Genomic DNA, 11692 nt, shown 5'->3' on the forward strand with positions numbered 1-11692 from the left:
TTCAGAACAGGTACTTTCCCCAAAAGCTCAAAACATTTCTGGTACTTGTTCTTCGCAGGTTAAAAGACTTCATGTATATCAGTGCTACACACTTTTGCGCTTGTCTGTTTGTTTATTTGCAAAGAGCTAGACTAAGTTCGTCGTACATGCCTGTATCTTATAAAGATTTCTCTGGAGCTTTGTCTCACTCTACCCCTCTGGTCAGATTGCTCTGTGCTTGTACAAGTAGAGGATGAATTTGTTGCCCTGACCGCCTTTGCACTATGTAAAGTGTAAATTTTCTGGACCCCTCTGGGTTTCAACATTGACTAATATTTTGTTTTAGTATTGTAATATTAACTATTAGAAGGTGTATCATTCATGAAGTTCTTATTTTTGAATTAAACTTATTGTCCATTTTTCTGATTTGAACGATCATGAAATTGACAGCATTCCGAAGCCAGTTTCACTGAATGATCATTCTAAGGCATCTACATTTGGAAATGAATAACAGCAATAGTGATTTTGAATACCCGGAAATGACTCGAAACAGCCGAGTTCAGTGAGGTCGGGAAAAATTCTATATTAGGCAAAGTCAATCAGGTTGAATGTCTTTCATTGGCATTTTGAAAAACTTGATAAATTATCTAGCTTAATTACATAAAACATAGTCGAAACGTTTTTTTGCAATCTAGGCCAAATTAGATGCTAAGTTATCTGGCAGGTGAGCGATACAGTTCCTTCAGGACCCCCTTATTGTAAAATACTTGAGAGATGTTTTGGAAGACTTTAAGGCCCCATATTTACAAATCAATTTTAGCTCGACTATTCGAAGAACAGGTAGAGCTATCAGACACGCGATTGTGAGTCCGCGTCGGCACCCCGATTTGGTGAAGTTTTTGTATGTAAACTGGTGTCTCAGTAACCACTTGTGGGAAAGAATTGAAATTACACACACTCTCTAGTCCCCTATCGGTGGAACACCAGATTGCACTATAGGAATGTCCTCGGTCCATCCACAATTCTGCATCCTGTGATAACTCAAAAAGTATTGAAGTTAGGTTCATAAAACTTGATTTGTGAATAGAGGGCAATTTGTACATTAAGCACATGTATGTCTTATGCTTGTAGGTCAATGGTCAAGGTCACTATTGAAGGTCAAGTAAAAATTGTTTCTGTTCCATAACTTTTTTATGCATAGATGGATTATCTTAATGCTACTCACCAATGTTCCCCATGGTGAGACAATATGTCAACGCATTATCTATGCTTGTCAGTTAAAGGTCAATGTCACTGTTCAAGTTGTTTCTGCTCCATTACTTTCAGTAGCATTGAAAGATGTTTTCTTTGTACTACGGAGAAATGTTCTCCATGGTTAGACTATGTGTCGCGCCTACGACCCTATGTCGGTCAAAGGTCAAGGCTACTATTGAAGGTCAAGCAATGTTTTTTTCACCGATAATGGACTTCCGTACATGTATTACCATTGCAATACTCGGTCACTTGTTCACTTAGTTAAACTGACTTACAGTAATTGAACAAGTGCGATAACACTGATTTGAATATTTACAAAATTATGCCCCCTTTCCTTCATAGAAATTATTGGTCAAATATAAGCTGGTTTCTCAGAACCCACTGATGGGAATGAATTATAACTTCAGATAATTGTTTAATGTAATGACCTGACGTGCACTACTCAAGGTTCTTATATCTGCTCTGGATTTTTACAAAATTCTGTCTTTTTTCGACGTTTTTTTTCAATTTCTGGTTTGTTTTGTATGTGCATGTAACCTGGTAGCTCAGAACCTGCTAATGGATATTGATTGAAACTTCACACACTTGTCAACTGTGATGAGTTGACATGTATTGTACAGGTTCCATAACCAATAAGTTAAAGATTAAATTCTAGTTCACTCCATCCGTCAATACAGAATAATCTCTTGAAAACAGTCATTGACTTTAGGTTTTAATTTAAACATACAAGTAAATGTGCATATAATGTTTCATTATTAAACTCAGCTGAGTATAAACATGTTTTGTGAACATTAGGCCTGAATTTTCCCAAACGATTATCAATGGTTGTTAACAGATCTTATTTTGATGCAATACATACGCGTTTACCTATTTAATAATTAATGTATCTTTGCAGATCGCTAAACAACTCATTATTGTGACATCAACTTAGTGGATCAAAGTGGAGTACAAATACAAATAGCCGGGACATTACTTTAGACTACAGAAGAGAATCTACACATGATCGATATTACTTATGAACCAATAACTAACTCAGATATTCACAAAATGCAAAATGCAAAATGCAAAATGAGGCATATATGAGACACAAGCCTTAGGTAATATACCCGGAAGAGAAATGCTGAAAGTGTATGTATTTCAAACAGTTATCTGAAATGACATTTAACAATATATAAAGAATGTTGAAATTGTTGCCACAGCAGTCATCTGAAGAAACATATATTAGAATGCATACAGGAGGAAAATGCGTTGTAATTTTGCATGCACTCGAAGTGGTCTTGTAAAAAGGAACTTGGAGAACCTAAAAAAGAGATCCTGGGAACATAGGAGAATGCATACTGGACAGAAATGCTTTAAATGTTATGTTTGTGACAATGCCTATTATCACAGCAGTAATCTGAACAAACATAGGAGAATACATAATGGAGTGAAATGCTTTAAATCATTTTTGTGACTCTGCTTACAATGATACGAGTAATCTGAAGATACATATGACAATACATGCAGGAGAGAAACACTATCCAGGTGATAATCCTGACTGTTTGTAATTAAACGATATAAGATAATACATGCAGGAAAGGAATGCTTTAAATGTCATACTTGTGATTATGTATTTAATATTAGATGTAGTCTGATAACAAATATGACAATGTATTCAGGAGAGAACCGCTTTACATGTTACCTATGTGATTATGCATGTAATAAAACCAGTAATATGTAAACACATATGATAATACATAGAGGAGAAAAACGTTTTAAATGTGATATTTGCGATTTTGCGTGTAATAGAAGCAGTAATCTGAAAGTACATATAAGAATACACTCTGGAGAAAAACGTTTTGAATGTAATATTTGTGATTATGCTTGCAATCAGAGAATTTGTCTGGCAAAACATATGACAGTACATACTGGAGAAAAACGCTCCAAATTTGATGTTTGTAATTATGCTTATAATCAACGCAGTCAGTTAAAGAAGAAACTTTTTAAATGTGATGTTTGTGGTTATACATGTAATGTAAAAAGTAGTCTGAAAAGACATATGCCAATGCATACTGGAGAAAAGCGCTTTAAGTGTGGTGTTTGTGATTATGCATGTGATCGCAGTTGTAATCTGAAAATGCATATGAGAATACATACAGGAGAGATATGCTTTAAATGTGATGTTTGTGATTATGCATGCAATGACAGAAATAGTCTAAAAAGACATATGACAAGACATGCAGAAGAAAAGCGCTTTAAATGTGATGTTTGTAATTATGCATGTAGTTATAGTAGTTACCTGAAAAGACATATGACAATACATACAAAAGAAAAATGTTTTAAATGTGATGTTTGTGATTATGCATGCAATCACAGAAGTGGTCTGACCAGACATTTGACAAAACATGCAGAAGAAAAGCGCTTTAAATGTGATGTTTGTGATTATGCATGTAATCATAAAGGTTATCTGAATAAACATATGACAATGCATACAGGAAAATCAATGCTTTAAAAGTGATGTTTGTGATTGTGCATATGGATCCATTTTTTTTTGAAAAAAAGTATAGCAATACATACAGGAGAAAAGTGTTTTATATGTGTGATGTGTGTGATTATGCATGTACTCAACATAGTCAACTGGCTGGACATACAGAAAACATGAAGGAGAAATGGTTATAATGAGATGTTTGTAATTATTGATTTATTTACAGAAAACATATAATATGTATGTCGGTAAAATTAAACGAATGATTCTGTCTGTATTTTAGTAGAAGTCTTTAAAAATACATACATACATCAATATTTTTTAATACAGTACCAAAAACTTGTTGAAAGAATGTCCTTACACCGTTTACATCGAATATCACATATTTTTGCAAACAAATGTTTTTTTTTATATGCTGAAGGGACGTATTATGTTATTCCCCCGGTGTCCGTATGTCCGTCCGTCCGTTAGAAATTTCGTGTCCGCTCTGTTACTCCTGAACCCCTTGAAGGATTTCAAAGAAACTTGACACAAATGTTTACCGCATCAACACGACGTGCAGAGCGCATGTTTAAGATGGCTTGCTTCAACGTCAAGGTCACACTCGGGGGTCAAAGGTCATATGAGTTTGTTCCGTGTCCGCTCTGTAACTCTTGAACTGGTTGAAGGATTTAAAGAAACTTGGCACAAATGTACACCACATCGAGACGACGTGCAGAGCGCGTGTTTCGGATGGCTTGTTTCTAGGTCAAGGTCACTATTAGGGGTCAAAGGTCATATGGCTTTGTTTCGTGTGTTTATTACTCTGCATTGCGGTATTCGTGTTTTTATTTGGCATATCCCTTTTTTGTTCACTTACAATTTTTTTTTTTGAATTACCCTCTTTATGTTACCATAAATAGCTTAATTTGTAACTTTTTTATTATTGGCCGTAGGGAAAACTGAAACCACTTTTCTGTGGTACAACATGGATGGTACCTCAGGTGTATTTTGACATATCTGTTCCTGGTAAGGTTTTTTTTTTACTTAGATTAAATTTGTTCCCTTTGCTGTTCCTGTCCTTTGGGCTTCAACCGTCAAGTTCTTTTAATTTTGCTCCCATCCTCTGATATAACCCTCGGGCGTATATTGCCCCGCTTGGTGGAGCTCTTGATCTACTTTTCGAAATGTACAGTTGAGACTGCATAAATAGACCTTAAAACATATCTTGGAGAAATAACAAAAGATTAAAGAATGACAAACGAAGACTTTTAACATTTCTCCAAGATATGTCAAGAGTTATATCTCCACCCCCACCCCACCCCCACCCCACTGGGGGAGGGGAGACATTGTTTTGCCCTGCCCGTCACTACGTCACACTTCATTTCCTATCAATAACTGGAGAACAATTTGACCTAGAACCTTCAAACTTCATAGGGTGGTAGGGCTTATGGAGTAGACGACTCCTACTGTTTTGGAGTCACTCCATCAAAGGTCAATGTCACAGGAGCCTGAACATGGAAAACAATTTCCAATCAATAACAGTTAAACTTGAGAACCACCTTACCTAGAATGAAACATCATAGGATGATTGGACATGCAGAGTATATGACCCTGTTGATTTTGGGGTCACTCAGTGTTAAAAGTCAATGTCACAGGGGCCTGAACTTGGAAAACCATTTCCGATCAATAACTTGAGAACCATTTGACCAAGAATGTTGAAACTTTATATGATGATTGAACATGCAGAGTAGATAACCCCTATTGTTATTGGGATCACTCTATTAAAGGTCAAAGTCACAGAGGCTAGAACATGGAAATCCATTTAAGATTAGTAACTAGGGAACCATTTGACCTTGAACCTTCAAAGTTATTAGAATGAAAGGACTTAAAGGGAAAGGCAATGTTGTTCTTAAGTTAGTTCCATCTATTAGGATTTCTTATTTCATTTAAGGAAGTGAAAGAATTTTAAAAAATCGGCTTAAAAATGAGAAAGTTATCAGCATTTAAATATTTGATCGAAATGGCGGTCATTTTGTTTCCATGGCAACAAAAACAAAATGGCAGACTTCTTAAATTTCTAGATACATATCTGAACTGTATTTACTTATTTCTGTAAAATAATGTATCTACTTTTTCAAGCTATAATGAAAGGAATTACCATGTTTTACATCTTACACTCGAGAAACATATGAAATTAGTCTATTTAAAAGGTTATTTGCTAAATAAAGAATTCATCAGTGTGTAAATGACGTCATAAACACACTTAAATGCTGCCTCCATGATCAGCCATTTTCTTAAATTTCAAACTAACATATCTTTTTCAATAGTGGTCCGATTTTAAAAATTCTTTCAGTATTATCAAAGGCTTGAGGATGGTTTTCATATGAAATAAACTTATTTTCAGGCTTTCCTTGCCCTTTAAGAGTAGACGACCCCTATTTCTTTTGGAGTCACTCCATCAAAGGTCAAGGTCACAGGGACCATCCATCCGTCACACTTCATTTTCGATCAATACATGGAAAACCATTTGACCTAGAGCCTTCAACCTTCATATGGTGATAGGGCTTACTAATACTTATTTTAAAGACTGAAACACTAAACCGATTAATTTCGTAGACATTACTTGTAGCTCTGTCATGGAATAAATGGTCTTCACATGTAAAGGATGTAGTATACCTTGTTTTCAATGTAGACTTAAATCTATTGAACGTTGATGGCAATCTATTGTATTTTGAGTAATTAACTGTTTTAGCAGCTAAAAGCACATGCGTATTTGTCTAAGTACCTTTTTTGTACTTAAATTGCAAGGAATATCCTGAGAAATATTCCTAGAAATTTCCCTGGACACATCTGGTCCTGGCACCTGGTAATCAGGAAAATACCAGGGGTGCTATGGGAAAAGCAATATACCAGGATGACATAGGGATCTAAAATCCTGGAATCTACTTGGCAGCTAGGAAAATACTGGAATCTGCCTGTGACCCAGGGAAAACAGGTGCCCAGGAAAATCTTAAGAAAGTCAAGATAATGGGAATTTCCTGGACAGAAAATAAAATCTACTTCTGTTCAAAATTGAAACATATATGGGGCGTTCCATGAGAAAACCCGTATTATTGACAAGAAATTCAAAATTGAGATAATAACATATTCATAAAAAACATTCTTTCATCTTTCAAATCTGAAAATTTGAAGTGATTATCTTCACTATCTTAAAAGCTACAGTGTTTTTAATTTAGTCAAAGAGGGTATTTTGAGACGTGACGTTAAGAACGTCATGAAAGCAGTATGACGTCGTTGTGCATGCCCTGTATTTTTCAAGTCATTAATGGAACAAATTATGCGTAACACTTACTTAACATCATACATTTGAATATTTAGGAACAGTTTAAAGCGATTTTACTGAAAAAAAAACATAACCATATATTTTTAGTTTCATCACGAGCCTTTTATCTATACACCTCTATATTTTCATGACGCATGGGTGCTTTGGAATTTCCGTTGCCATGACAACAGAAACAACATTTATATGAAAAATATGGTAGACTTTGATTTGTCTTAGATGACACAATTACAATATATTAGTTTCTAGCTTCTGGAGCAACATAAGAAAAACAGCGGTTTTTCAGTATTTTACACTGCTAATTATACAATAGTTATATCATGTCACTAATACAGGTTTTCTCATGGAATGGCCCATATTTAATTCAATGTTTATGGAAATTCAGCTGTGTGGTAGAATGTTATTTGAACTTGTTCTTTTTCACACACACTGTACAAAAGCTATACCTGGAAGCTTTCATCTGTGTACTACAGACTTCACCCGCCAACTGATTTTCTATTGTTGACTAATATCACCCTGACGGGTGAGCAACGTATATAAAATCAGATATTATTTATTATTGTGACATGTGCATGAATAAAACATAATTACATAGCATATGATTGAAAAATATGGTACCCGGCCCATTGGGACCTGTATATCACCCTAGGATTATCAAGTAATTATATGCAAAATTAGTAAACTACCCATATTAGGTCTATATACATAGGATAGGTAAATTAAGAGAAATATAATAACAAAATATTAGCAGCTGCGTAATTTAACATCAGCTGTGTCATGCATACAAAACAAACTAGAAACGGAACAGTAATTTTTATGTGTTCAAATCCATTTATCTATTAGTTTACTTTGTATCACAACGTCATGAGTTCTCAACAAGCATGTATTCTCGAGTTATTATGGAAATGGCCTGTATATTTTTGCATGCAACACAATCCCCACAAGTAAATACATAAGAGTGTAAACATTGTGTCTGCTGTTTTAAAAAAACACCTAGTTTACTTCGAGTCAAAGCAAGACAGTTTTTGTCTGATCTTAAATTATGTAATTAAGCTAAAAAATATTGATGAAACTTTTAACATGGTTTAGAAGTTGGTATAAATCCAATCTTCCGTCAACCATCATTACTGCTATCAAAATTTCTGCACCGGAAGTCAATCAAAAAATATACCTTGATGACATCAATCTGCCTGATTTCCACTGTAAGAGATGTGGTCTGTGTAAAGTAGAGAAAGAACTGAAACACATATTTACATTTTCAGATATAAATCAGGGCTATCTGTTATGAAAATAGTTTAGAAGAAAAGTGTTTACTTTTAAAAGAAGTTCAGGATATAGCATTTTGATATTGATAGGGGTAGGTTATGAAAAATATGTGGCAATTTGTGGTTTTCGAATTATTTCAATAGGAGAGATCGTGTTTGTATACAAATCCGTTGTATGTATTTTCTTTTTTTTAGAACTGATAAGACAGTAATCGGCAGAAGCCGAACGTCCATGTTGTTTTTTTTTGTAAACTGTGATGTTTTTCTAACAGCCTCAACTTTCTTAAAACACAAATTATATCAATTCATCATGTGAGGAAGCCATCCAGCTGGTTTACGGAAGGTCGGTGGTTCTACCCAGGTGCCCGCTCGTGATGAAATAATGCACGGAGGGTCTTCCTCCACCATTAAAGCTGAAAAGTCGCCATATGACCTATCATGTGTCGGTGCGACGTTAAATCGAACAAAAAATATAAAACAGGTGAGAATTTCAAATTATACTTTTTGCAGCTATACAGTTCACAACAGTGATTTTAACAGAAATAGTAAGAATATCAGTTTTTAAATATAGCTGGGGAATGTGCTTCGCCAGGTGCTTCCTGGAACTAGAGAGTAGGTCACTGATAAAATTTGTTACTGTGAACTCAACGAAAATAGAATTGTGTATTTTTTAAAGCAGGGTGATCAGGAAGGGGCAAAATTTTGAGAAAATGGTGACTTGAAAGATGAGTTTATCTTATTTATTTTTAAAAAATATGCCTGTTTTTGTTAGACTGCCGGGAATACTTGATACCAGGATACTACCAGTCTATTAGTCTAAATAAAAATCTAAAGTATATCGGTTTAAAACTCCGTGCTTTAAATTTTTTCTTCAAAACAGCTTTTCAAATAGATTTTATGCTTCCGTACATGATTAGAAAAGCACTTCTTTTAATATCGCGCATGAACTGTTATAGTTAGAGCCATAAAGGGAGGTAATAAAAACGGTGCGCGTCGACTTGTTAGTTACGGCGAAAGAGTTTTAAAAGACTGGTGGGTTCAACATCAGCTAAGGTGTGAATAGTCTAAAAGAATGTTAGCATGGTAAGTGTGATTAGCAAGAATAAGCATTAAAAGATAAAGATAAAGACATTGCTCTCTGGTCTAGTACTGGGTGGTTGCCACAGCCACCTCGAAAGCATCAAGGTCAGGGATGTTAACTATATGGCGAGGCAGTTTATTCTACAATACAACTGAGTGTGGAAAGAATGAAAATATGTGGTAATTAGAGGTGACCTGTACTTGTCTGAAACTATACGGGTGCATATATCAGTGTCTAGAAAATTTATATGGTACTTGAATATAACTCGGGAGATTGATGGCAACAAGATGATGGTAGATTTTATAAAACATTACAAGGCGGGAATCCAATCTTCTATGTTCTAGGCATACAGACACTAAATAGAAAAATGGCGAGAGAAAAAAATGGTAGTCGCATAATGGCGGACACAAATAGTCCTCAGTTTTTTTGCTCTGTAGAGCTATTTTCCTTATTTTCTTTGCATTTTTTTTTGGCTAAAATCACATGACAGATCTATGCTTGACATGTAGGTAGCATTTTCATAATGAAATAACAACATGACAAAATTTTTCATGGAAAGTTAGATCATACACCACCAGTATAATTTGGGGTCTCATTTTTTAGCTGATTTTGCAGTTTGTGTGTTTGACTGAAATTATTTTTCTTGCATCAAACATGACCCCCACTTTTCTTTTGATTTTTAGTTAGCACTGACAATATTCTTCAAGAAAATGTAAATAAAATCTGGAAAGTAGATCCCTCGGAAGTTACAGAAATTTAAAATGGGTCCTGATGTGTGCTGCGGTCATTGGAAATAGGTCAGTTTTATATAGAATAAAGAACAACAACTATTTAGTGTGTTATAACCTTTAAGAGAGCGCCAACCCAGTCTTCCTTGCATTTCAGTAACAATGGAGAGAGGTGAGAAATCCCCTGCACGACCCATCGAAGTGCACGATGCTGAACCATTTCTATTTTGTGTGTATTTGCTTGGTTATATGGGTGCCATATGGTAGATGCATATTCCAACTGTGGACGGACAAAAGTGTTGTATGCTAATGTTTTGACTTTTAAGCATAAGTAATTCATTAAATGTTCTAGTATATTCAGTAATATTCAACCAATTATAAAAATGTAAATGAAAGTAATTATCGGATATAGGATTAAACAACATATCAATGTATTATATGTTCATCACTCGGCAGACAAAAAGGCTTGATGAGCCTTTAATAACCATGTAAAAGCTGTAGGAAAAAGTTATGTTCTATAAAGATACGTAAAGACGATCTGTTTTTCTTTCCTAGTGCCTTTTCTCAACAGCAAAGTGTTAACTTTTACCTTTCCAGTATGTATCACTTTGCAATCTATCGAAATCGGCATGTTCCTATCACGTGCTAGGTAAAAATGGCGGCGTAAGAATTTAAGGTACATGTAGCAGGGTACACTTCGAATTTTGGTCCCCGTCAATATTTGTAATAATAAGAACTTCGTGATTTTGGATGTCTGTGAATTAAAGTGAGTAATAATGATTGATAATTGTTTAGAAAATTTAAACAGCAGGTACATGTAAAATTCTGATGTCAGTTTTAAAACTAAGTGCTGCTAGCTTTACATGAATCGATGAGTCATCTTGGCGCGGGAAATTCAAATCATAGAAGGTTTCAATGCTCGTTGATTGATACTCGGGAACATCTTTGTTATTTCGCAAAACAACAACAACAACAACAAAAACCCCGAAAACAACAACAAAAAACAAAACGAGAGATGGCTGGGCCCCCATTCCATTAATATCCTGTAGTTCAGTATGTACTTTTAATTTGACTAATGCAAAAAATGGACATTGTTCCTGCAATGGGATCATTGTAGGCTGTTCAAAAAGTGCAAAATTGATGATTTTGGAATGTTATTTTTAATGTATGGTGTGAAACTTTCGTTTTGATAACTTTCTGTATTCTTGTATGAGAGTCCTGATCTTGTCAATAGTTAAAAGCACAAAACACGCACACAATTTATAAAATGGCCACGTTGATTCTTTTCATAAAGGAAGTGCAATATTACGACTCGCTACATGTAAGCCTGGCCGTGTCAAAAATGTTCGAATCCAAGTGTACCCTGCTACCTAATGTCTCGAAAAAAAAATTGAAAGAAACGAAATGTAGTAAATTCAGCAGATTGTATTTAACAGACTGAAGTTTACTAATATAAAAGTTAACACCCCCCCCCCCCCTTTTTAAGTAACGATATAGTTCTTTATGGGAATATAAGTCTCTGAAAATCGGATATGCTAGAAAATGTTGAAAAAAACGTTACGAAGTAAGTGGATTTTAGATCTATATGAAATAAAGGAC

The sequence above is a fragment of the Mercenaria mercenaria genome, chromosome 16, assembly GCF_021730395.1.
Source record: "Mercenaria mercenaria strain notata chromosome 16, MADL_Memer_1, whole genome shotgun sequence".
NCBI lineage: Eukaryota > Metazoa > Mollusca > Bivalvia > Venerida > Veneridae > Mercenaria > Mercenaria mercenaria.